Below are 26,498 nucleotides of genomic sequence, written 5' to 3'. Positions count from 1 at the left end.
AATATCTGCCTCAAAATTCCGTTTGGAGCTTTGAGGCAGATATTCCTCCCCCAAAATACTCCGTGTGAACATAGCCTTAGGGTAGGTTCACAGAGTTTTTTGCAGACAGAAAATCTGCCTCAAAATTCCGTTTGGAATTTTGAGGCAGATTTTGCTCTGCCTGAACACCGTTTTTCGCCCGCGGCCATTGAGCGCCGATGGGCAAAAACGCAGCGAAATACGCTTTCTCTGCCTCCCATTGATGTCAACGGGAGGTCGGAGACGTAAACGCCCGAAGATAGGGCGTGTCGCTTCTTTTTCCCGCGAGACAGTTTTTACGCTCGCGAGAAAAAACGCCTCCGCCTTCCATTGAAATCAATGAGGCATTTTCAGCCGTTTATTGGCGCATTTTCCGACGCGGTTTCCAAGGAAAGAGGTTTCTCTGATCTACGTGTAATACAGCCATTGCCCCGCTCCTGACAATAAGTGCGCGCACACGGTCAGCATGAGATGATGTGGCCGGAGCTGCACTAATGAGCGGCGGCGCAGGCACTGAAGACAGAACACGGGGGTGTTTTGTATTGCACCCGCCATGTTGTCTTCAGTGCCAGCAATCATTAGGGCAGATCGTGCGGACTGCGCATGCACTTATCAAGACTCAGGAGCGGAAAATGGCTGTATCACACAGCGGCAGCCCCGGTCTAACTACATTCATGTGTTACAATACTGAGCTGTGCGCCTGCACAGCTTAGTATCGAAATACATGAATTAACGGTATAGAACCGTTTGAGGGTGCACGGTATCAAAACAGTATCGAAGATTCGATGCATCGTTCATCCCTAGATCCTATACATTCTAGACACTTCAGTACTAAACAGGCTAAAATGTATTGTATGTGGGAGAAACTCACAGGATCCCATACATTCTAGACACTTCAGTAGTGAACGCTACAATGTATTGTATGTAGGAGAAACTCACAGGAGTCCATATGTGATGCATGGGAAAACTCACAGGATCACATACATTCTAGGTACTTCAGTAGTGAACAGGCTACAATGTATTGTATGCAGGGTCGGCGTTAGGGGTGTGCATTGGGCACTGCACCCTCCCAGCATGTAGGGGGCACCACTGGGCTCTGCCTCTACTCTGTGCTCTGCTCGTAGTTACACACACAGAGTAAATAAGAGCCGAGGAGCAAGAGAGGAGAAAGCTCCGCCCCCAGCCCGTCCTGCAAGAAGTCGGTGTTCCTGTCAGCAAGGAGAGATGGTAAGTGTCTGTGTGTATATGTATGTGTATACAGTATGTGTCTCTGTGTGTATACAGTATGTGTCTGTGTATACAGTATGTGTGTGTATTTGTATGCGTATATGTTACTGTGTGTGTGTATGTGTCTGCATGTGTTTATGTCTCTTTGTAAATGTGTGTTCAATATTAAAGTAGAACAGATAAAACGAAGATATCTGTGCTGCCCCTATAGACCCTGCTGCCCCCTATATACCCTGCTGCCCCCTATATATATGTCTCTGTGTGTGTGTGTGTGTGTGTGTGTGTGTGTGTGTGTGTGTGTGTGTGTGTGTGTGTGGGTATAGTTATCATCTACGACATTGTCTGTACTAAGAGAGTAATCACTGTTATCTGTGGTGTTACATAGGACTGCAGGTAACACTACTACATCATCTGTACTCCGTTATTACGGTGTGTTATCTGTGGTGTTACATAGGGCTGCACGTAAAATCTACTACATTATCTATACTGTGTATATATGTGCCTGTGTGGGTATATATGGTCTGTATGTGAATGTGTCTTTGTGCTTGTATATACGTGCCTTTTATGTATTTGTATATGTTCCGGTCTGTGTATTTATCTGCCGGTGGGTGTGTATATGTGTTTGTACGTATATATTTACCTGTATGTATATATCCCAGAGTATGTTTATGTATATTTGCCTGTATGTCTAAATATCCGTCTCTATTTATGTACAGTATATATGTTCCAGTATGTGCGTGTCTATATATGTGGTTAATTTTTGGTTTGTGTACGGGGCGGCAATAGAGAGTCCCGCACAGGGCGCCATCCAACCTAAGGCCGGCCCTGATTGTATGTGGAAAAAACTCACAGAAGCCCATACATTCTCGGTACTTCAGTAGTGAACAGGCTACAATGTATGGGCTGCAGGGAGAAAGTCCAAGGAAAATGTACAGGAAAGTACACGGCGTGTATTTGATGCGTTTTGCGTCGTCTTTTTTACGCATCGAAATACACATAAACGCTTGGTTTAACCCCTTCCCGCTGCAGCCACTTTTGACCTTCCTGACAGAGCCTTATTTTTCAAATCTGACGTGTCAGTTTATGTGGTAATAACTTTGAATGCTTTGACCCATCTAAGCAATTCCGAGACTCTTTTCTCGTGACACATTGTACCTTTCAGACATATGACGTATCCATATGTCATAGCCGGGTAGGGGAAGTATGGAACGGGCTCACGGAGTAAACCCGCTCCATACGATGCGGGTGTCGGCTGTATGTTACAGCCGACACCCTGTCAGTAGCGACCGCGGCATTTAAATCGTTAGAAAGGGGGGGCGACCCCCTCTAGCAACTCTTCACGCCCCCCGCAATGCAATCACGGGGTGGCGATGGTTGCTGGTTGCTATGGCTGCCTAGGGGCCTAATGAAGGGCTTAATAGAAGCCGGTCAGAAAGACGATATACTGCAATACATAGTGCAAGCGATCCAAAGATCGCTTCTTGAAGTCCCCTAAGGGGACTAATAAAAAAAGTAAAAATGAGTAAAATAAAGTTTTTTTTTTATGTAAAACAAAAAAATTAAAATTAAAAGTTCAAAACAAAAAACCTTTTACCATTTCCCCCCTAGAGCATAGTAAAAAAATAAACAAATATAATTGGTTTCGTCGCATCCGTAAAAGTTTGAACTATTACAATATATCATTATTTAACCCGGACAGTGTACGCCGTACAAAAAAAAAAACAATTGTAAACACCAGAATCGCTATTTTTTGGTCACCTCATCCCCCACAAAAAAATAGAATAAAAAGTGATCAAAACGTCGCATGAACCCCAAAATGGTATCATTAAAAACGACAGCTTATCCCGCAAAAAATAAGCCCTCATACCACCTAATCGACCGAATAATAAAAAAAACTTATGGCTCTCAAAATTTGGCAACACAAAATAAATGTTATTTTTTACACTTCGTTTTTTACTTGTAAAATATAGAAAAAAAGATATATATTTGGTATCACCGTAATTGTATTGACCCATAGAATAAAGTTAACATGTTGTTTTAATTGCACAGTGAATTCCGTAAAAACAAAGCGCAAAAAACAATGGAGAAATCGCTGTCTTTCATTTTCTACGACACAAATAATTTTTTCCCCATTTCCTAGTACATTATATGGAACAATAAATGGTGCTATGAAAAACTACAACTCGTCCCGCAAAAATCAAGCCCTCTTAGGACTATATCGATAGAAAAATAAACAAGTTATGGCTTTTGGAAGGTGGGGAGAAAAAACTAAAATTAAAATCTGAAAGTTGTTTACGACGGGAAGGAGTTTTAACCTCTAAATGACCAGCCTATTTTAGACCTTAAGGCCTCATTCACACGACAGGGTCCGAGTGTTGGCCATAAAAATCGGGCCGTTTTTCCCGGCCGGTTTGCATCCGTTCCAGGCCGTGTTGACGTTTTTAACGGCCGATTTTGACCCGTTTTTTTCCCTGTCCGTTTTAAAATCGGATGAATTTCATTTAAATTTGTTGCCACACACAGCCCTCTGTAGATAGTGCCACCCAGCCCCCTGCTGGTAATGCCACCCAGCCCCCTGCAGGTAGTGCCATCCAGCCCCCTGCAGGTAGTGCCACCCAGCCCCCTGCAGGTAATGCCACCCAGCCCCCTGCAGGTAATGCCACCCAGCCCCCTGCAGGTAATGCCACACAGCACCCTGCATGTAATGCCACACAGCCCCCTGCAGGTAATACCACACAGCCCCCTGCAGGTAATGCCACCCAGCCCCCTGTAGGTAATGCCACCCTGCCCCTTGTAGGTAATGTCACCCAGCTCCCTGTATGTAATGCCACGAAGTCCCCTGTAGGTAATGCCACACAGCCACCTGCAGGTAATGCCACCCTGCCCCCTGCAGGTAATGCCACCCAGCCCCCTGCAGGTAATGCCACACAGCCCCCTGTAGGTAATGCCACACAGCCCCCTGTATGAAATGCCACCAAGTCCCCTGTAGGTAATGCCACACAGCCCCCTGTAGGTAATGCCACACAGCCCCCCCCCCCCCCATTCCAGGAGAAGTCACTGACTTCAATGTCCATATATGGACAGTTTAGTCACTGACTTCTCCTGGAGAGGAATCCCCGGCCACAGGATCGGGGATTCAGCTTTCTGAAGTGAGTGACGTCACTGTGTCCATATATGGACTGTGTAGTCACTCGCTTCTCCTGTAGCGGAATTCCCTGCCACAGGGTCGGGGATTCCGCTTCTGAAGTGAGTGACGTCACTGTGTCCATATATGGACTGTGTAGTCACTCACTTCTCCTGTAGCGGAATCCCCAATCCCCGGCCGGGTATTGGGGATTCCGACTTCTACAGGGAGCAAAAAAAAACCTCCTCCTCACATGCACTCTGCACTGTGAGGAGGAGAGAGAGCGCGAGCGACGTTAGACACGGCTGTCACTTGGGACACATTCCGGTGATGGCCGTGTATTACCCAGCCCCATAGACTTCTATGGGAGCCGGGCGGCCGGGTAAACGGCTGAAAATAGGGCATGTCCCATTTTTTGACGGCCAGGTTTCCCGGGCCGTCAAAAAAATCGGTCGTGTGAATAGCCCCATTAGGGGTCTATTGTTCCTAATGCAGCCGGGTGACGGCCGATTTATGAACGGCCGTCACCCAGCCGGGAAACCCTGTCGTGTGAATAAGGGCTAACCCCTTCGCGCTCAGCGACGTACTATTACGTCGTGCTAAGTGCATCGTTCGCGCTCAGCGACGGAATAGTACGTTGCGGGAGGAATGGCATTTCGGCCGTGTTCCCGACACATACAGGAGCTGTGACAGCTGTCGCGTACAGCAGTTGCCGCAGCTCCTTCAGCGGGGACCGATCGATGTGTCCCCGCTGATTAACCCCTTGGAAGCCGCTTTCAATATGATTGCAGCATTGTCGGCCCGCTACACGATAGCGGCCGGCGATGGTGACTATGGCAACAGGACACCTAATAATGGCGTCCGGCTATGCCATCGACGGAAGCCTAGTGGGTCCTGACAAAGTCAGGACCCACGCTGCTTGCTGTCAGCGAGTAGCTGACAGCTCTAATACACTGCACTACGCATGTAGTGCAGTGTATTATAATAGTGATCAGGGCCTCCTGCCCTCAAGTCCCCTAGTGGGACAAAGTAATAAAGTAAAAAAAAATTGTATAACAATATAAAAGTTTTAAAAGTAAAAATCACCCTTTTTCCCTGATCATTCCTTTATTATTTAAAAAAAAATAAACTATACATAATTGGTATCGCCACGTCCGTAACAGCCTGAATTACAAAAGTATTTTGTTATCTATCCCACACGGTGAACGCCGTAAAACACAATAATAATAAACCATACCAGAATCACAATTTCTTGGTCACTTAATGTCCCAGAAAATGGAATAAAAAGAGATCAAAAAGTTGAATGTACCTAAAAATGGAACTGATCGAAACGGCAGTTCGTTACGCAAAAAACAAGTCCTCAAACGGCTTTCTTGATGGGAGAAAAACCCATTATCGCTCCTCGAATAAGGCAACGCAAAAAGTAAATGATTTTTAATAAAAAGTATTTTATTGTGCAAATGCCATAAGACAAAAAAAAAAACTATAAACATATGGTATCGCCATAATCGCATCCACTTGTAAAATAAAGTGAATATGTCATTTATAGCGCACGGTGAACGCTGTAAAAAAAAATAGAATAAAAAAACAATAGTAGAATTGCTGTTTTTTAGTCACCACGCCTCTTAAAAATAGAATAAAAACTGATCAAAAAGTCGCATGCACCCCATGAAAACTACAATGAATTCCTCAAGTGGTCTAGTTTCCAAAATGGGGTCACTTTTGGAGGGACCTCTTCAAACCGGACATGGTCCCTAATAAAAAGGAGGCCTCATAATCCTCTAGGCTTCGGAAGCTGGTGCTTCAGTCCATTGCCACACTAGAGCCACATGTGGGATATTTCTCAAAACTGGAGAATCTGGGCAATAAGTATTGAGTTCCGTTTCTCTGGTAAAACCTTCTGTTTTATAGAAAAAAATAGAATAAAAAGGATTTTCTGACAAAAAAATTCCTGTGAAACATCTAAAAGGTTAATAGACTTTCTAAATGCTGTCTTGAATACTTTGAGGAGCCTAGTTTCTAAAATGGGGTGTTTGATAGGGGTTTCTAATATATAGGACCCTCAAAGCCTCTTCAGAACTGAACTGGAACCGAAAAAAAAAAAAAAAAAAAGGCTTTGTCTTATACCACACCCCAATGTACCGCATTGCCGTGTCCAGGATGCGTTATGAGGCAATATTTAGCTTCTCACATTATACTGATAATGAGCATTGTCCACCCTGAGATGACCCCAGTTTTGACCGTTTGTATAAACAGAGACCCCTATTAGACCATTCCGGTGCCCGTTTTGCCCAAGCATACACCCCCGAGAATTGTATTTCTATTGACGAGTCCCTGGTACATTTTAAAGGGAGGCTTCAATTCCGCCACTACCTGCCGAGTAAGAGGGCAAGGTATGGCGTGAAAATGTATAAGCTGTGCGAGAGTGCATCAGGGTATATGTGCAAATTTAGGATATATGAAGGGAAGGACACCAGTATTCAGCCCCCAGAATGCCTCCCCTTACTGGGAGTTAATGCAAAATATGTGTGGAATTTGGTGCACCCACTGCTGGACCAGGGTTACCATTCCTACCTGGATAATCTTTATACCAGCGTCCCACTCTTCAAGTGCCTTGCTTCCAGAAGTACTGCGGCATGCGGCACTGCTAGAAGAAATCTGAGAGGCCTCCCTAATACGCTGCTTGGGCAAACAAGAAAGGGTGAGACCAGGGCACAATCTAGCAGCAACATATTGTGTGTCAAGTACAAGAGAGATGTCCTCGTATTGACAACAATACATGGCCACACCAGTACCCATGTACCTGTACGAGGTACCAGTAGACACCCCCAAACCAGACTGCATCCTGGACTACAACATGGAAGGGGTGGACTTGTCAGATCAAGTCCTGAAGCCCTACAGCGCCATGCGGTGTGGTATAAGAAGCTGGCCGTGCACATCATACCGATGGCTTTGTACAATGTGTATGTGCTACATCGATGTGCAGGCCAGAGGGGAACTTTCCTGGAATTTCAAGAGGTGGTTATCAAGAACCTAACCTTTAGGGACCAAGAAGGGGGGGCACCCAGTACTTCTGGAAGCGAGGCCACACGCATTGTACCAGGGCAACACTTTCCAGGAGAAGTTCCCCAAACTGGCAAGAAGGGAAAAAGTCAAAAGAGGTGCAAAGTTTGCTATAAGAGGGGGATAAGGAAGGACACAATATATCAATGTGACACGTGTCCCGAAAAACCAGAGCTCTGTATGAAAGTGTTTTAAAATGTATCATACATCCCTTGATTTTTAGTCTACCCCAGTTTTACTTACCCTTATGCACTCCGCACAGCTTATCCCCCTCATCTTTCCCCTCTGGGCCCTGACGTGTGCCCAGCCAGCTGTTAAAGGAACAGTGTCACGAAAAATTTTTTTTTACATCAGTTTGATTTTAGTGTTTTATTAAAAACTTTTATATTTGTGTGTTTGTGTTTTACTTTTTTTTATTTTTGAACTTTTTCTTCCCTATGGGGCTGCCATTTTTTTTTCCATTTCTGTATGTGTCGATTAACGACACATACAGACATGGAATACGGCACATACAGTCCCATAGTGAATGCGAACGGGGCCCGTTCCATGCACTATGCTATACGCCGTCTGTGTGGGAACGGCGCATGCGCCGCTCCCACACAGTCCAAGTTGAACTGTGCGACGTCCGGCGCCATTTTCCTGTGGACCGGAAGTCGCGGCCGGACAGTAAGATTACTACTTCCGGTCGCGGCTTCCGGACTTGTGCACTTGGAGCGGCGGTAGCAGACGGACCGGACGGAGCGGCGGCGGCTGGAGCAGGTAAGTTATTTCTGTGTATGTAAGTGTTTTACTGTGTGTTTACTAGTGTATGTAAACCTACTACACTGTGTTAGCTCAAAAAATGGCGACACACAGTGTAGGAAGTTTGACCGTTCAATCCCCTCGTTTCTCCCGGCACTAGCCAGGATAAAGGAGGGGGGGATTCTGAGAGCTCACTAGAGCGAGTGAGTTTTCTCAAATTTTGCAGCATAAAGAAATGTGGTTGCTTTACCACATGCAATGCTGCAATTTTGGGAATTGCTCCATCTAGTGACCAGCACTGGGAAATATTATAAATCAGAATCTAATTTATAATATTTCCTGACTCGTGGAAAAAATTAAAAAAATTAGAACAATGTTTAATCACCTATACACTAATTGTTTAACTAAAAAAAAAAACTCATTTTTTTCTAGCGTCACATTCCCTTTAACAGCCTCATGTAGGGTATTGCCGTACCCAGGAGAACCCACATAACAGTTTATGGGTGTATGTCTCCGGTGGCGCATGCTGGGCACAATATATCGGACACTGAATTGGCATATATGTATAGAAAATTGCAAATCTCACTCTGCACCATCTGCTGCGCACTATCTTTTACACAATACCTGTGGGGTCAAAATGCTAATTTCACTTTATTAAGGGATTCATTAACCCCTTAAGGACGCAGCCTAGTTTGGGCCTTAAGGCTCAGAGCCCATTTTTCAAATCTGACATATTTCACTTTATGTGGTAATAACGTCGGAATGCTTAAACCTATCCAAGCGATTCTGAGATTGTTTTCTCGTGACACTTTGGGCTTCATGTTCGTGGTAAAATTTGGTCGATATATTCAGTCTTTATTTGTGAAAAATTGCAAAATTTAGAGAAAATTTACAAAAAATAGCATTTTTCAGAATTTAAATGCATCTGCTTGAAAAACAGACGGTTATACCACCCAAAATAGTTACTAGTTCACATTTCCCATATGTCTACTTTTGATTGGCATCGTTTTTTGAACATTCTTTTATTTTTCTTGGACGTTACAAGGCTTAGAACATAAACAGCAATTTCTCATATTCTTAAGAAAATTTCAAAAGCCTTTTTTTGAAGGTGCCAGTTCAGTTCTGAAGTGGATTTGAGGGGCCTATGTGTTAGAAACCCCCATAAAACACCCCATTTTAAAAACTAGACCCCTCAAAGTATTCAAAACAGCATATAGAAAGTTTTTTAACCCTTCAGGCATTTCACAGGAATTAAAGCAAAGTGGAAATTAAATTTGCAAATTTCATTTTTTCTGCTGAATTTCAATTTTATTCAATTTTTTTTTAGTAACAGAGAAGGTTTTACCAGAGAAACACTACTAAATATGTATTGTCCAGATTCTGCAGTTTTTAGAAATGTCCCACATGTGGCCCTACTGCGCTCGTGGACTAAAACACAAGCCCTAGAAGCAAAGAAGCACCTAGTGCATTTTGAGGCCTCTTTTTTATTAGAATATATTTTAGGCAGCATGCCAGGTTTGAAGAGGCGTTGAGGTATCAAAACAATGGAAACCCACCAGAAGTGACCCCATTTTGGAAATTACACCCCTCAAGGAATTCATTTATGGTTTTTGTTATCATTTTGACCGCACAGTTTTTTCACAGCACCTATTTGAATTGGGCTGTGAAATGAAAAAAATGATATTTTTTCCAATAAAATGTCATTTTTGATCAAATTTTCTTATTTTCACAGGGAACAACATACCCCATTTTGTTGCCCAATTTGTCCTTAGTGCGGCAATACCCCATTTGTGGTGATAAACTGCCGTTTGGGCCCATGGGAGGGCTCAGAAGGAAAGGAGCGCTATGTGTTTGTTGGAGTCCAGATTTTGCTGGATTGGTTTTCGGGTGCCATGTCGCATTTGCAGAGCCCCAGAGGTATCAAAGCAATGGAAACCCACCAGAAGTGACCCCATTTTGGAAACTACACCCCTCAAGGAATTCATTTATGGTTTTTGTTATCATTTTGACCGCACAGGTTTTTCACAGCACCTATTTGAATTGGGCTGTGAAATGAAAAAAATTATATTTTTTCCAATAAGATGTCATTTTTGATCAAAATTTCTTATTTTCACAGGGAACAACATACCCCATTTTGTTGCCCAATTTGTCCTTAGTGCGGCAATACCCCATTTGTGGTGATAAACTGCCGTTTGGGCCCATGGGAGGGCTCAGACGGAAAGGAGCGCTATGTGTTTGTTGGAGTCCAGATTTTGCTGGATTGGTTTTCGGGTGCCATGTTGCATTTGCAGAGCCCCAGAGGTATCAAAGCAATGGAAACCCACCAGAAGTGACCCCATTTTGGAAACTACACCCCTCAAGGAATTCATTTATGGTTTTTGTTATCATTTTGACCGCACAGTTTTTTCACAGCACCTATTTGAATTGGGCTGTGAAATGAAAAAAATGATATTTTTTCCAATAAGATGTCATTTTTGATCAAAATTTCTTATTTTCACAAGGAACAACATACCCCATTTTGTTGCCCAATTTGTCCTTAGTGCGGCAATACCCCATTTGTGGTGATAAACTGCCCTTTGGGCCCATGGGAGGGCTCAGAAGGAAAGGACCACCATTTGGCCTACTGGAGCTTTTCTGGTGCTAAGTCATGTGTGCAGAAGCCCCTGAGGTACCAGTACAGTTGAAACCCCCGAGAAGTGACCCCATTTTAAAAACTACACCCCTTAAGACATTCATCTAGAGGTGTAGTGAGCATTTTGACCCCACAGGTACTGTGTAAAAGATAATGCGCAGCAGATGGTGCAGTGTGAGATTTGCAATTTTATATATGTATATGCCATTTCAGTGTCCAATATAGTGTGCCCAGCATGCGCCACCGGAGATATACACCCCTTAAATTGTAATGTGGGTTCTCCTGGGTACGACAATACCCTACATGTGGCTGTTATCAGCTGCCTGGGCATACGGCAGGGCTCAGAAGGGAAAGATGAGGGGGGTAAGCTGTGCGGAGTGCATCAGGGTAAATTGAAAATCAAGGGATGTATGATACATTTTAAAACAATCTTTTATACAGAGCCCTGGTTTTTCGGGACACGTGTCACATTGGTATATTGTGTTCTTCCTTATCCCCCTCTTATAGCAGACTCTGCACCTCTTTTGACTCTTTCCCTTTCCACCGGTTTGGGGACCTTCTCCTGGAAAGTGTTGCCCTGGTACGATGCGCCCCCCCTTCCTGGTCCCTAAAGATTAGATCTTGAAATTCCAGGAAAGTTCCCCTCTGGCCTGCACATCGACGTAGCACATACGCATTGTACAAAGCCATCTGTATGATGTGCCCGGCCAGCTTCTTATACCTCACCGCATGGCGCTGTAGGGCTTCAGGACTTGATTTGACAAGTCCATCCCTCCCATGTACCTATTGTAGTCCAGGATGCAGTCTGGTTTGGGGGTGGCCTTTCCTTCATATATCCTAAACCTGTAGGTATACCCTGATGCACTCTCGCAGCTTATACATCTTCACGCCATACCTTGCCCTCTTACCTGGCAGGTACTGGCGGAATTGAACCCTCCCTTTAAAATGTACCAGGGACTCATCAATAGAAAAACACTTCTCGGGGGTGTATGCTTGGGAAAACCGGGCACTGGAACGGTCTAATAGGGGTCTCCGTTTATACAAACGGTCAAAACTGGGGTCATCTCGGAGTGGGCACGGCTCATTATCAGTATAATGTAAGAAGCAAAGTATTGCCTCATTTATTTATTTTTTTAGGTTCCAGTTCATTTCTGAAGTTGCTTTGAGGGGCCCATATATTAGAAACCCCTATCAAACACCCCATTTTAGAAACTAGACCCCTCAAAGTATTCACAACAGCATTTAGAAAGTTTATGAACCCTTTAGGTGTTTCACAGAAATTTAGAGCAAAGTAGAGGTGAAATTTACTCTTTTTATACCATTTTTTTTATAACACAAAAGGATTTATCAGAGAAACGCAACTCAATACTTATTGCCCAGATTCTGCAGTTTAGAGAAATATCCCACATGTGGCCCTCGGGCGGTAATAGACTGAAGCACCGGCCTCCGAAGCAAAGGAGCACCTAGCGGATTTTGAGCCCTCTTTTTTATTAGGCACCATGTCCGGTTTGAAGAGGTCTTGTGGTGCCAAAACATTGGAAACCCCCCAAAAGTGACCCCAATTTGGAAACTAGACCCCTTGAGGAATCCATTGTAGTTTTCATGGGGTGCATGCGGCTTTTTGATCAGTTTTTATTCCATTTTTAGGTGGCGTGGTGACTAATAAACAGCAATTCTACTATTGTTTTTGTATACTTTTTTTTTTACAGCGTTCACCGTGCGCTATAAATGATATATTAACTTTATTCTGCGTGGCGATACGATTACGGCGATACCAGATGTTTATAGTATTTTTTTATGTCTTATGGCGTTTGCACAATAAAATACGTTTTGTAAACAATCATTCACTTTTTGTGTTACCTTATTCTAAGAGCCAGAACGTTTTTATTTTTCAATCAATAAAGCCGTGCGAGGACTTATTTTTTGCGTAACGAACTGTATTTTCCATCAGTACCATTTTTAGGTACATGCGACTTTTTGATCTCTTTTTATTCCATTTTTTGGGAGGTGAAGTGACCAAACAATTGTGATTGTGGTACGGTTTATTAATATTTTTTTTTACGGCGTTCACCGTGCGGGATAAATAACAAAATAATTTTGTAGTTCAGGCCGTTACGGACGCGGCGATACCAATTATGTATAGTTTATTTGTTTGTTTATATATTTTTATTAATAATAAAGGCCTGATAAGGGAAAAAGTGGGACTTTTACTTTTATTACTTTTAAAACTTTTATTTTCTTATTTTTACACATCTTTTTTTAACTTTTTTTTTACTTTATTACTTTGTCCCACTAGGGGACATGAGGGCAGGAGGCCCTGATCGCTATTCTAATACACTGCACTACATGCGTAGTGCAGTGTATTAGAACTGTCAGCTACTCACTGACAGCAAGCATAGTGGGTCCTGACGTTGTCAGGACCCACTAGGCTTCCGTCTATGGCATAGCCGGACGCCATTGTTTGGTGTCCGGTTGCCATAGTCACCATCGCCGGCCGCTATCGCGTAGCAGGCCGGCGATGGCAGCTTAACCCCTAAAAAGCCGCGATCTCTATAGAACGCGGCTTTTAAGGGGTTAATCAGCGGGGACACAGCGATCGGTCCCCGCTGTAGGAGCTGTGACAGCTGCTGAACAAGACAGCAGCGTCACAGCTCCTGTATGTGTCGGGAGGACGGCCGAAACGGCCGTTACTCCCGAGACGTACTATTACGGCATGGAGCGCGAACGATACAGCTGCCATGACGTAATAGTACGTCAAGGAGCGGGAAGGGGTTAAGGGATGTAGTTTTGAAAACAGGGTCAGTTCTCGGGGGTTTCAACTGTACTGGTACCTCAGGGGCTTCTGCATACATGACTTAGCCCCAGAAAATCCCCAGTAGGCCAAACGATGGTCCTTTCCATCTGAGCCCTCCCATGGGCCCAAACGGCAGTTTATCACCACAAATGGGGTATTGCCGCAAGCAGGACAAATTGGGCAACAAAATGGGGTATTTTATTCCTTGTGAAAATAAGAAATTTTGGGCTAAAACTACATTTTATTGGAAAAAAGTTTATTTTTTTTAATTCACAGCCCAATTCAAATAAATTCTGTGAAAAAACTGTGGGGTCTAAATGGTCACAATACTGATAAATGAATTCCTTGAAGGGTGCAGTTTCCAAAATGGGGTAACTTCTGGTGGGTTTCCATTGCTTTGATACCTCTAGGGCTCTGCAAATGCGACATGGCACCCGGAAACCAATCCAGCAAAATCTGGACTCCAAAGAGCACATAGCGCTCCTTTCCTTCTGATCCCTCCCATGGACCCAAACGGCAGTTTATCATTGACAAATGGGGTATTGTCACACTCAGGACAAATTGGGCAACAAAATGGGGCATTTTGTTCCCTGTGAAAATACGAAATTTTGATCAAAAATGACATGTTATGGGAAAAAAAAATATTTTTTAATTTCACAGCCCAATTCAAATACGTGATGTGAAAAAACTGTCTGGTCAAAATGATAACAACAGCCATAAATGAATTCCTTGAGGGGTGTAATTTCCAAAATGGGGTCACTTTGGGGGATTCCTACTGTTTTGGCACCTCAACACCTCTTGAAACCAGGCATGCTGCCTAAAATATATTCTAATAAAAAAAAAAGAGGCCCCAAAATGCACTAGGTGCTTCTTTGCTTCTAGGGCTTGTGTTTTAGTCCACGAGCGCACTAGAGGCACATGTGGGACATTTCTAAAAACTGCAGAATCTGGACAATACATATTTTGTAGTGTTTCTCTGGTAAAACCTTCTGTGTTACAGAAACAAAAATAGAATAAAATTGAAATTCAGCAAGAAAAATGAAATTTGCAAATTTCACCTCCACTTTGCTTTAATTCCTGTGAAATGCCTAAAGGGTTAAAAAAAACTTTCTAAATGCTGTTTTTAATACTTTGAGGGGTCTATTTTTTAAAATGGGGTGTTTTATGGGGGTTTCTAATAAATAGGCCCCTCAAAGCCACTTCAGAACTGAACAGGTACCTGAAAAAAAAGGCTTTTGAAATTTTCTTAAAAATATGAGAAATTGCTGTTTATGTTCTAAGCCTTGTAACGTCCAAGAAAAATAAAAGAATGTTGAAAAAACGATGCCAATCTAAAGTAGACATATGGGAAATGTGAACTAGTAACTATTTTGGGTGGTATAACTGTCTGTTTTACAAGCAGATGCATTTAAATTCTGAAAAATTCTATTTTTTTTCTACATTTTTCCTCAAAATTTTGCAATCTTTCACAAATAAACACTGAATATATCGACCAAATTTTACCACTAAGGCCGGATTCACAGGAGAGTGTTCAGTCCGGGATATACAGTCCGTATGTCGGCAGTATTTCCCGGACTGAACACACTGCAGGGAGCCGGGCTCCTAGCATCGTCGTTATCTATGACGCTAGGAGTCCCTGCCTCTCCACCGAACTACTGTCCCGTACAGTTTTCCCGCAGCGAGGCAGGGACTCCTAGCGTCATAGATAACGATGACGATAAGAGCCCAGCTCCCTGCAGTGTGCTCAGTCCGGGAAATACTGCCGACATACGGACTGTATATCCCGGACTGAACACGATCGTGTGAATCCGGCTTAACATAAAGCCCAATGTCTCACGAGAAAAGAATTTCAGAATCGCTTGGATAGGTTTAAGAATTCCGAAGTTATTACCGCATAAAGTGAAATATGTCAGATTTCAAAAATAGGCTCTGAATAGGCCCCAAACTAGGCTGCGTCCTTAAATGACCAAGCTATTTTTTAAGTTTTTCCCTCATCTCATTCAAGGAGCTATAACTTTTTTATTTTTGCGTCGACATAGCTGTATAAGGTCTTGTTTTTTGCGGGACAAGTTGTAATTTTTAATAGCACCATTTTGGGGTACATAGAATTTATTGATTAACTTTTTTTGAAGGGGGGGGAACAGAAAAAAACCCTGCAATTTCGCAACACTTTTTTGCGTCCTAAATTTACGTGGTTTACCATATGGTATAAATAACACAATAACTTTATTCAGTGGGTTGTTGCGATTGCAACTATACCAAATTTATATAGATTTTTTATGTTTTACTACGTTTACACAGTGAAAACACTTTTTTTTTTTAGAAAAAATGATTTGTTTTTGTGTCTCCATACTTGAAGAGCCATAACTTTTTTTTTTTTTGCGGGACGACCTGTAGTTTTTATCGGTACCATTTTGGAGTAGATGCGACATTTTGATCACTTTTTATCACATTTTTTTTTAAGGCAGGATTCAAAGAAAACAGCAATTTTTGCATTGTTTTTTATTTTACTTTTTTACGACGTTCACCGTGCGTGTTAAATTATGTAATAACTTTATAGTTGGGGTCGTTACGGACGCGTTGATACCAAAAATTTGTAACTTTTTTACTTTATTTAGTTTTTTAACAATAAAGCAGTTTGTAAGGGGAAAAAGTGGGTTTTTCTTTTTTTTTTTTACTTTTTATTAAACTTTTTTTTTTACTAGTCCCACTAGGGGACTTCACTATGCGATCATCCGATCGCATTTATAATACAATACACTGCAATACTTCTGTATTGCAGTGTGTTATGCCCGTCTGTGTAAAACCTAGCAGGCATACACTACAGGCAGACCTGGGGGCCATAGAAGACATCGGCACCCGGAGATGTTATATCGATCTCACCCGTTCGAGAAGGGATGTCCCCTGCCCTCAGCTACCTGTGCATCGGAATGAAGCCCGTTAGTGGCCGACGTAAAAACACTATGGGGCGGTCACTAACGGGTTAAGTTAGTGGTAAAATTAGGTCGATACAGTCAGTATTTAAACCCTTAAAGGGGTTGTCCAGAAAAAAATAAATCTAAAAAGTGTCCCCCAGCCTTGGTTTGCCTTCCCTAATACCCCCCTATTAACCCGTTAGTGACCGGCCCATCGTGTTTCTACGTCGGTCACTAACGGGCCTTATTCCGATGCCATAGACTTTTTACGTCGCGGCATCGGAATAAGTAAACAGAGCAGGGAGCTGTCAAATCTCCCTGCTCTCAGCTGCCAGAGGTAGCTGAGGGCTGGGGGCATCCTTGCTCTGCCGTGTGAGATCGATATTAGTATCGATCTCACACGTTTAACCCCTCAGATGCGGTGCTCAATAGCGAGCACCGCATCGGAGTGGTTTTGGAGGGAGGGAGCTCCCTCTCTCTCCCACCGACACCCGGCGATACGATCGCCGAGTGTCTGTGTCTCTAATGGCAGCCGGGGGTCTAATAAAGGCCCCCAGGTCTGCCTGTCATGAATGCCTGCTAGGTCATGCCGCAGGCATGACCTAGCAGATGCCTGTCCGTGTTAAACGGACAGGCAGTAATACACTGCAATACAAAAGTATTGCAGTGTATTATAAATGCGATCGCAGAAACGTATATTATAGTCCCCTAGTGCGACTAGTAAAAAAGTGAAAAAAAAGTTGAATAAAGTTAATTTAAAAAACAAAATTTGAAAAAAAAAATTAAAAACCCAGCTTTTCCTCTTACAAAATGCTTTACTATTAAAAAAACAAAATAAAGTTAAAAAGTTACACATATTTGGTATCGCCGAGTCCGTAACGACCCCGACTATAAATCTATTACATTATTTAACCCGCACGGTGAACGCCGTAAAAAAAAAAAAAAAAAAAAAAAACTATGGAAAAATTGCTGTTTTCTGTGAATACTGACTTGTAATAAAAAGTGATCAAAAAGTCGCATCTACTCCAAAATGGTACCAATAAAAACTACAAGTCTTCCCGCAAAAAAAAAGCCCTCATACAACCGCATCGGCCGAAAAAATAAAAACGTTACGGCTCTTCAAATATGGAGACACAAAAACAAATAATTTAGAAAAAAAAGCGTTTTTACAGTGTAAAAGTAGTAAGACATACAAAAACTATACAAATTTGGTATCGTTGCAATCGTAACAACCCGCTGAATAAAGTTATTGTGTTATTTATACCACACGGTAAACGGCGTAGATTTAGGATGCAAAAAAAGAGTGGCGAAATTTCAGATTTTTTTCTATTCCCCCCCCCAAAAAAAGTTAATAAAAGTTAATCAATAAATAATATGTACCTAAAAATGGTGCTATTAAAAAACACAACTTGTCCCGCGAAAAACAAGACCTTATACAGCTATGTCGACGCAAAAATAAGAAGGTTATAGCTCTTGGAATGCGACGATTGAAAAACGTAAAAAATAGCTTGGTCATTAAGGTCCAAAATAGGCTGGTCATTAAGGGGTTAAACTTCTAACCAGTTTCTGTTTGATCTCCATTGTCCCTGCTGCTGTTCCTGTTTGTTTACATCCCTTGCTTCTGGCTGTTTCCTGTCTTGTAACCCACCATACCCATGATCCCCTGCTGCATCTGAGGAGACAGTTACATCCCCCCTTCCTCCAAAGCATCTCAGCTATTTGCATACTGCCACGCCCCTCTATGTTCACAGGATCATTCCCTGCTCTAAGGCCCTGTTCACACAGAGTTTTTTTACAAGTTTTTTGGCGCAGAAACTGCTCCGCAAAACTCGTGAAAAAGCGCCCGAAAATGCCTCCCATTGATTTCAATGGGAGCCGGACGAGTTTTTTTACCGCGAGCAGAAAAACGGCGTCTCGGTAAAAAGAAGCGACATGACCTATCTTGAGGTGGTTTCCGCCTCTGAAACCCCATTTCAATCAGTCAGAAACGGGAAAAAAAAACGCCTCGATGAGTGTTTTGACGAGGTTTTGTCAAGCCACTGTGCTAAAAACCTCTGGAGCAGTTTTTGAAGGAATTTTCCTCCTGCAAAAAACTCAGTATGAACACAGCCTAATTACAGCCAGCCTCCCTCCCTGCACACGGTCTTACACACTAAGGCCTTATTCACACGGACGTGTCCGTTTTGCGTGCGCAAAAAACGCTGCGTTTTGCGTGCGCAAAAAACGCTGTGTTTTGCGTGCGCAAAAGCTCAGTGTGGCATCTGTATATGGTGCGTGGCTGCGTGATTTTCGCACAGCCGGCATCATTATGACACTGTTTTTATGTTTACAAACAGAAAAGAATGAGGTGCTTTTCTGTTTTCATTCATTCTTTTTACTACTGTAGCGCGCATCACACTCGGCACCCGGAAGTGCTTCCGTGTGCCGTGCGCGATTTGCACGCACCCATTGAGTTCAATGGGTGCGTGCAGTGCGAAACACGGGCAAGTATAGGACATGTCGTGAGTTTCACACAGCGCACATACGCTGCGTGAAATTCACTGACAGTCTGAACGGCCCCATTCACTAACATAGATCCGTGCGTCCGGCCGAAATACGTTCCGTACTTTACGGACCGAACATGCTCGTGTGAATCCAGCCTAAGTCTGCTCACTCCACCTACGTGAGACATCTTGGTACACACAATCCAGTCAGCACGTTTTCCTCACCTGCTGCTGGATCTGTTCCAAGAGATCCTGTAGTAGGCCCTGTTCACACTAATCCCTGTTCACACAGAGTTTTTTGGGGCAGAAACCGCGCCAAAAAACTCCTCAAAAACCGCCCAAAAATGCCTCCAATTGATTTCAATGGGAGGCAGACTAGTTTTTTTACCACGAGTAAAAAAAACTCGTCGTGGTAAAAAGAAGCAACATGACCCATCTTGAGGCGGTTTCCGCCTCCAAAACCCCATTTCAATGAGTCAGAAAGAGGAAAAAAAAACATAAGGAGATCGGCGCTATAATGTAGGTGACAGCAGTGCTTTTTATTTTAAAAAAAACGATCTATTTTTACCATTTTATTAGCGATTTTAGATTTATGCTAATGAGTTGCTTAATGCCCAAGTGGGCGTATTTTTACTTTAGACCAAGTGGCCGTTGTACAGAGGAGTGTATGACGCTGACCAATCAGCCTCATGCACTCCTGTCTATTCATTTACTCAGCACATAGGGATCCTGTTAGATCCTTATGTGCTGTCTTATACTAACACATTAACAATACTGAAGTGTTTAGACAGTGAATAGACATTCCACGGAATGTCTATTCACAATCCCTGCACTTCGTTACTCTGTCTGTGGTAGTTTCAGCAGAGGAAGCGTAATCTCGTTGTAACCTGTCATTTACAGCGAGATCTCGCGAGATCACGCTTCCTCTGCTGTAACTACCACAGACAGAGTAACGAAGTGCAGAGATTGATGCAGAAATCAACGTAGATTTTGCTGGAATGGTTTCTGGGCGCCATGTCGCATTTGCAGAGCTTCTGAGATACCAGTACAGGGGAAACCCCTTAAAAGTGAACCCATTTTGGAAACTAGGCCCCTTGAGGAATTCATTGTAGTTTTCATGGGGTGCATGCGACTTTTTTTTTATCAGTTTTTATTCTTTTTTTTAAGTGACATGGTGACTAAAAAACAGCAATTCTGATATTGTTTTTTGTTTTGGTACAGCGTTCACCGCACGCTATAAATGACATTCACTTTATTCTGCGGGGCGATACGATTACGGAGATAACATATTTTTATCGTTTTTTTTTGTCATATGGCGTTTACACAATAAAATACTTTTTAGAAAAAATCTTTTACTTTTTGTGTTGTCTTATGCCATGACTTTTTTATTTTTCCATCAAGAAAGCTTTTGCGTAACAAACTGTAGTTTCGATCCGTACCATTTTTGGGTACATGCGACTTTTTGATCCAATTTTTGCGAGGTGAAGTGGCCAAAAAATTGTGATTCTGGTATGGTTTATTATTATATTCTTTTATGGCGTTCACCGAGCGGGATAAATAACTAAATACTTTTGTAGTTCAGGCCGTGGCGATACCAATTATGTATAGTTTATTTATTTAAAAAAATGAATAATAAAAAAGGACTGATAAGGGAAAAAGGGGGATTTTGAATTTTATTACTGTAAAACTTTTATTAGGCTTAGAACTTTAGCAGAAATTTCTCACATTTTCAAGAAAATTTGAAAAGGCTATTTTTACAGGGACTAGTTCAGTTGTGAAGTGGCTTTGAGTGGCGTATAGAATACAAACCCCATAAGTCACCCCATTTAAAAAATTGCACCCCTCAAAGTATTCAAAACAGCTTTTAGAAAGTTTCTTTACCTTATAGGTGTTTCACAAGAATGAAAGAATTGTAGAGGTGAAATTTACTAATTTTTTATATTTTTGCTAAAATTTATGTTTAATAATTTTTTTTCCTGTAACACAGAAGGTTTTACCGGAGAAACGCAACTCAATATTTATTGCCCAGGTTCTACAGTTTTTAGAAATATCCCACACGTTGCCCTAGTGTGGGAATGCACTGAAGCACCGGCCTCAGAAGCAAAGGTGCACCTAGAGGATTTTGGGGCCTCCTTTTTATTAGAATATATTTTAGGCACCATGTCAGGTTTGAAGAGTTCTTTTGATGCCAAAACAAAGGAAACACTCAAAAAACTACCTCATTTTGGAAACGACACCCCACAGGTAATTCATCTATGGGTGTAGTGAGCATTTTCACACCATAGGCGTTTCATAGATTTTATTAGAATTTGGACGTGAAAATGAAAAAAAAATAACAATTTTTCCAATAAGATGCAGTTTCAGCTAAAAAAAAAAAACCAACAATGTCCACAAGGAATAAAGAAGTACAGGCCCCTCAACATTTGTAAAGCAACTTCTCTGGAGTACGGAAATACCCCATATGTGGGCATAAACTGCTGTTTTGGCACATGACAGGGCTCAAAAGGGGAGCGCCATTTGGCTTCTGAAGCAGAGATTTTGCTGGATTGGTTTCTTGGAACCATGCCGCTTTTGCAAAGCCCCTAAGACAACAATACAGTGGAAACTTCACATAAGTGACCCCATTTACGAAACTACACCCCTCGAGAGATCACGCTGTGTCGTCACTCACAGGTCCTGCATCGTGTCAGACGAGCGAGGACACATCGGCACCAGAGGCTACATTTGATTCTGCAGCAGCATCGGCATTTGCAGGTAAGTCGATGTAGCTACTTACCTGCAAACGCTGATGCTGCTGCTGAATCAACTGTAGCCTCTGGTGCCGATGTGGCCGACACGATGCAGGACCTGTGAGTGACGTCACAGATCTGCACTGCCAGAAGCTGGGCGTTCTGAAGAGAAGTGGATGATACTTCTATACACAACGCCCAGCTAGTAAAAGTAGTAAACACGCCCCGATGTACGCACATAATACACGCCCAGTTGTACTTTTACTTTTAAACTCGCCCAGTTGTACTTTTGCAAACCTCATTTGCATAAATACAAAAATGGTCATAACTTGGCCAAAAATGCTCGTTTTTTAAAAATAAAGACGTTACTGTAATCTACATTGCAGCGCCTATCTGCTGCAATAGCAGATAGGGGTTGCAAAATCTGGTGACAGAGCCTCTTTAACTTTATTCTGCGAGTCAGTCCGATTCCGGTAATACCTAATTTATAGCACTTTTTTTTATGTTTTACAACTTTTTGCACAATAAAATTACTTTCGTAACAAGAATGTATTTTTTCTGTCGCCAAGGTTGTGGGAACTATAACATTTTAATTTTTTCGTCGACGGAGCTGTATGAGGGCTTTTTTATCGCGAGACGAGCTATAGTTTTTATAGGTATCATTTTTGGATATATGCGGCTTTTTGATCACTTTCTATTTCAATTTTTGTAAGGCAAAGTGACCAAAAATCCGAAATTCTGGTATTGTTTTTTAGGATTTTTTTTTTACGGTGTTCACCGCGTGGAATAAATAACATCATTTATAGTTCAAGCCGTTCCGTCGTGGCGATACCAAATATGTATGGTTTATTTTATTTTTTTCAATACTAAAGTACTTGATAAGGGAAAAAGGGCGATAGTGTTTTATTTTATTACTTGAAACTTATATTATATTTTTTTTCACAATTTGTTTTAAACCCACTAGGGGACTTTAAGGTCCGTCTGATTTATTTTCTAATACATTGCACTACCTTGCAGGGCTGCCGATTTGCTGCCAACCACTAAGATGCAGCGATCGCTGTATCTGAGGGGTTAATGGCAGGGATTGGAGCTAGCTCCGGTTCCTGCCGTTACAGGAGTGTGTCAGCTGTAACATACAGCTGACATCCACCGCTGATGACGCTGGTTCAGCTCCTGAGCCGGCGCCATCTTTCCGTCAGCTACAGAAGCCTTTTAGGCCACGCCTCCGGAGCAGAGAGGGAGGCCAGTTTTAAGCCTCCGGTTGCCATTGCAGCCACCGGCACCCTGGAAATTTTGTTGCTGGAGTGGTGGTGGACTGCAAACTCCTTAAATGAAGAGATCGCTTTTGACCACTGCATTTAAGGGGTTAATGGCAGGGACCGGGCTATTCCTCAGTGCCCGTCATTACAGCAGGTTGTCAGCTGTAGCACACAGCGGACACCCGGGGATGATGGCACCGACACAGCTTCTGAGCCGGTGCCATCCATTTGTCGTAAGTATACGACAAATTGCGGGAAGCACTGGCTTTCCATGACGTATACTTACGACAAATGTTGGGAAGGGGTTGAACTTCCTATTGACATCAATGGGAAAACGCGCCGTTAGTGCAAGCAATGCATTTTTTTCATGCAGGCGTGTTTAAAAAACACGTAGCGTAAACAAAGAAGCATTAGGTCAATTCTTTGGAGCGTAAAACTCGCAAAAAGACACGCCTAACTGCCATCGTCAATGGGAGTCCTAATTACGCACACAAAAACAAAATGCATAAAAAAACATGACGAAAACGCACCAAAAACGCTTGTAGTTCAAAAAGCGCTTTAAAATACGCTAGCGGTTTTTAAACGTTTCACGTCGGGTGTTTTTGAGCACCCTGTAAACAATGGCTAAAGAATGAGGGGGAAACTCAAAGGAACCCATGTGGTCTGCAAGGAAAACTTCAGAGGAGTCCATATGTGATGCTAGGAGAAACTCACAGGAGCCCATACATTCTAGGTACTTGAGTACAGGACAGAATGTATGGCTGCAAGTAGACCCTCAGCAGAGCACATACATTCTAGGTTCAACCCTCACTAACAGGAACACAAACAAGTCCACAGGAAAATGGCCGCCACCACTGGAGCTCTCACAGCCGACATTTTGGAATCCATAGCCTCTAGTAAACAGACCGGTCCCTTCATATGATTTGTCAGAGGTATAGGAGACTTTTAAAATAAAGGTCACACAATTTATCCACGGGATTTATTCTGATGCATCCCCAGATGTCCCACATAGCCGCACACAGAGAGGACCTCTACTGTAACGAATGCATCTAACCACTCTATCCCCACTTACCGTCCAAGAGCGTGCGCCTCTGCAAAAGGACCTTGCTGACGTCACGATCACATGACCGTGGTGTCTTTACCGTGCGAGCGCTCATTGGAGAAAGGTCAGACAGTGAGCGGGAGATAGAAAAGCAGGGGAACTGTCTTATCTCTTGTTAGGCTGTCAAAATGCGTTTTGTTTTTTTGCCGCGATCGTAAAGTCGCGGCTTAAAACATATTTTGACCACGATATTGTGTACCCTGCTTCACACTGAAAGCGTGGTGTGAGGTTGCATGTCTGGGTGTGTTGTACTAAACTATGTGAGGTGTATAGTGGTCCTGTGTAATGCATCAAGTTGTCTTGAACAATGTGCGTGCAACTTCAGCGAGACCATAGGCCGGGTTCACACTGAGTTTTTTACAGGCAGAAAATCTGCCTCAAAATTCAGTTTGGAATTTTGAAGCAGATTTTGCTCTGCCTGCACGCCGATTTTCAGTGCGTATTTCGCTCCGCGGGCATTGAGCGGCGCGGGCAAGAAACGCAGCGAAATACGCTTTCTCTGTCAATGGGAGGTCAGCGACGTAAACGCCCGCAGATAGGACATGTCGCATCTTTTTCACGCGAGTCGGTTTTTCTGCTCGCCGGAAAAAAACATCTCCGCCTCCCATTGAAGTCAATGGGAGGCATTTTCAGCCGTTTTCTGACGCGGTTTCTGCGTCTAAAAACTTCAAAAAATCAGTGTGAACTTACTCTGTGTTAGGCCTCTTTTCACACGAGCTTAATACAGACTCCGAAAAGTAGCTCTAGTATGCTCGTGTGTGTATACGGTCTTACAGCCACAAGACCGTGACATTGCTCATTGCAGGTGGACCAAACTTCACTGCAACTGCATGGAGCCTGGGTCATACGTTCTGTTCATAGCGGCGCTCGGTTTCCGTTGATGGAGTCAGACCTTTCCGTCAGAGGAAGCCATCAAGGGAAACCATAGCTTCCGTTTGCGTTACCATTGATTTCAGTTGTAATGCTTCCTTTGCTAATGGTTTCCATTTGTCTCCGTTCCGTAAGGTTTCCTTTTTTTTTTGACAGAAACCATAGCGCAGGTAAAAATTTGAATACCCGTTTAGGTGACATCGGCTTCTCTCAGGACCTGCCTAAATCCTACCACCCACTTTATCTATACCCCTGGGTACCCCTACTAATTCCTGGGCTGCTGCTTGCATAATCGACATCGTCCGAACTAGTGAAAGGCTTCCTCTCTACAAGGCGGGTTCATCCTTACTTTTTGGAGGCCAGAGTGCAGAATTTTCAGGTCATTACTTTATGGATGATGTTTCCTGTTACTGACCCTGCTTGTTTCCTGACCTTGCTGTTGATCTGATCCTGGCCTGGCTCGTGCCTTCAGCATACTTCATTGCAAGGGTTTGGAGGAGGGGGCGGCAGATGAATCCCTTAGATTCCCCACACTATTCTATCCTCAAGCCAAATCTAATCGTAACGTACCGGGTTTACCTCCTTTCAATGGTGACAGATCCGGTGCCCGTGGTTTCCGTTTGTCTCTTTTGTGCAACGGATCCGTCGTTTTGCCGGAAGCAATATCGTAGTCGGCTATGTTATTGCTTCCGGCAAAAGGACGGGTCCGGTGCACAACAGACACAAACGGAAACCATGGGCACCGGATCCGTCACCATTGAAAGCAATGGTGATGGAAACGGAAACCTCTACTTTCCATCGGTGTCAGTTTGTGTCTGCTCAGGGTACAGTTCTGACGGAAAGCTCAGACGGAACGTCAGAACGGGACCCCAACGCAGATGTGAACGAAGCCTTACCTGCGGATATGCCAGAACTCTTTGGTGAGCTTTAGGGTATGTTCACACAGCAGCGTCCGATACGCCTGAAATTACGGAGCTGTTTTCAGGAGAAAACAGCTCCGGATTTCAGACGTAATGGCATGTGCAGGCGTTTTTCGCAGCATCCATAACGGACGTAATTGGAGCTGTTTTACTATGGAGTCAATGGAAAACGGCTCCAATTACGTCCCAAGAAGTGACAGGCACTTCTTTGACACGGGCGTCATTTTTACTCGCCGTCTTATGACAGCGGCGCGTAAAAAAAATTACCGTTGTCACAGAACATCGTAAAGCCCATTCAAATGAATAGGCAGATGTTTGCCGGCGCATTGGAGCCGTATTTTCGGACGTAATTCTAGGTTAAAACGCCCGAATTACGTCCGTAAATAGGGTGTGTGAACCCATCCTTATAGAGGAACAAATCAGCAGAAATTTGTTTCGCCTGCAGATAAATGTCCTAATACGGAGCCATATTTCCCTTGTATAGGACAATATATGAAACTATTTTAACATTACTATTTCGCTCTTTGGGAATGACCCCATCATGTCCAACCTCTCTGCCTGCCTGTTAGGCCTCAACTACACGAGCGTGTGCGTTTTGCTCACGCAAAAAAACGCAGCGTT

At 43.1% G+C, this 26,498-nt stretch overlaps 1 protein-coding gene across 2 annotated transcripts in view; it reads right to left on the bottom strand.

Moving 5' to 3' along the window:
* FIBP (FGF1 intracellular binding protein) overlaps positions 1-24,135 on the bottom strand; it is a 61,924-nt gene extending 37,789 nt beyond the window's left edge. Inside the window, exon 1 of one of the 2 annotated variants that reach the window (XM_075836879.1) lies at positions 24,058-24,135. The gene's annotated coding sequence lies outside the window, so the exon portion shown is untranslated. Of the gene's footprint in view, positions 1-18,074; positions 18,124-24,057 lie in introns of those variants that run through there. The other variant, XM_075836880.1, reaches the window with a different exon arrangement.
* Positions 24,136-26,498: the final 2,363 nt, after the last annotated feature.

This window comes from Rhinoderma darwinii, chromosome 9 (assembly GCF_050947455.1).
Source record: "Rhinoderma darwinii isolate aRhiDar2 chromosome 9, aRhiDar2.hap1, whole genome shotgun sequence".
NCBI lineage: Eukaryota > Metazoa > Chordata > Amphibia > Anura > Rhinodermatidae > Rhinoderma > Rhinoderma darwinii.
This window is presented reverse-complemented; position numbering and strand designations above follow the sequence as displayed.